This window comes from Ailuropoda melanoleuca, chromosome 6 (assembly GCF_002007445.2).
Source record: "Ailuropoda melanoleuca isolate Jingjing chromosome 6, ASM200744v2, whole genome shotgun sequence".
NCBI lineage: Eukaryota > Metazoa > Chordata > Mammalia > Carnivora > Ursidae > Ailuropoda > Ailuropoda melanoleuca.
Window position 1 is genome coordinate 91,147,619 of NC_048223.1, and position 1,531 is coordinate 91,149,149.

General features: G+C 51.5%; 1 long non-coding RNA gene across 1 annotated transcript in view; it reads left to right on the forward strand.

Moving 5' to 3' along the window:
- LOC117802604 overlaps positions 1–856 on the forward strand; it is a 1,555-nt gene extending 699 nt beyond the window's left edge. Inside the window, exon 3 of the long non-coding RNA XR_004625963.1 lies at positions 692–856. This is a non-coding gene — a long non-coding RNA (uncharacterized LOC117802604). The remainder of the gene's footprint in view (positions 1–691) is intronic.
- Positions 857–1,531: the final 675 nt, after the last annotated feature.

Below are 1,531 nucleotides of genomic sequence, written 5' to 3' on the forward strand. Positions count from 1 at the left end.
CCCCGCACACCCTCATCCCCACTCCTAGGGGTTCTTGCAGGGGTGTGGGGAGGAGGATAAATCTGGTCCCTGTTACTCCAGCTTGGACATTTAAACCTCATAAACATCTTACAGGACGTAAGGACTAGTATTTACCCCACTTTACCAATGAGAAAACTCCTGCACGGCTATTTTCAATAACTTCCCAAGGGAGAAAGTGTCAGTGTCTGCTGAGGAGCCCAGCATCCAGCCTGCTCTCCTGGTGGCGTCTGCGCTCAAACGGAGGAGGAGGTGGTGCGGCCAGTGTCTGCTAGAGGGCGCCAGAGGTCCAGCATTGTTCCAACAAACCTGGCGGCTTCCCCCCCACCCCACACCGCCTGTGGCTTCTTTCACTTGATCCTTGTTCTTGGCTCCTATCCTGTCCCCGCTTTTGTGTCCACTCCTAGTGATTTCTCAGCTCTAAACTTTGTTGCCCGCAGCTTTGCTTTCTTGGATGGTGGGCTGAGATGCAGCCGGAGAAACACCCTCCCCAGGAGTGGGGTGTCGGGGTGTAGGTTAGGAGCCCTGGGCAAGGGGGCCAACCGCAGACGGCACGGGGGTGGAAAAGCTGGATTTTCCGCTGCCCTCCAGTGTCATTCATACAAAATCGTGTAGGGTTTTACAGCATGTTTGCAGATTTTCACAAACTAAGACCTGCTCCCGGCTTCAACAGGACTTGGCCACCCAGTGGGACTCCAGCCACCCCCACTCCCCACGTACAGCGACAACAAGGTGGGACTGTTCCTCCGCTTATTAAAAAAAGAGTTTGCTTTCCAAGACCTTGATGAAATATATAAAAATATTTAAATGCTGTCAACTCAGTCTTTAAGTATGCTGTTCAAGGAACTGATATCAACTGGTTACTCTTGTTGAAAGTTCTGGAGCTAAAATAAGCCATCCGCTAAGTCTTGACATCTGGGAGTGGTCTCCTTCCTGGCATTGCTTTTCCTCCAGGCACAAATACGGATCCTAGAGGGCCAAAGGAGGCAGAAGTCACCAGAAACCTTAACAGAATGCAGCTGCACGGAGACCACCAGACCCCTGCACATGTTCACACCTCCTGGATGTAGGCTCCTGGTGGGCTCACCTTTGTACCCCATGGAGCCCACCCAGCTCAGAGTCCGTGCCAGTATGCATTCTTTAGCAGACTTCAGGGATTTGAGCTGCATATATTCTTTCCCTATACCAGGCATCATGATCTCAAAGGCTTGTCGACATTTTTCATCTATGTATTCATTAATGTATAATATCTGTATAGGCCTCGTGCTGGTACAACAGTGTGCAAAACAGACACGATTGCTTATTTGTAGAGCTTGACATCCAGCAGGATGTTCAGTGCACAGGGTGCGGCGAGCATGAAGCCAGGAGACCTAACTGGGTCCTCGGGTGAAAAAAGACTCCCTGGGGAAACGAGCTCTGAGCCCGCCTGCAGGTGGAAAGTGCTAGGCATCAGGGAGAAGCTGGTGTGAGCAAGATAGCTCCTGCAGACTGTGTGCGGGGAGGAGAGTGGATG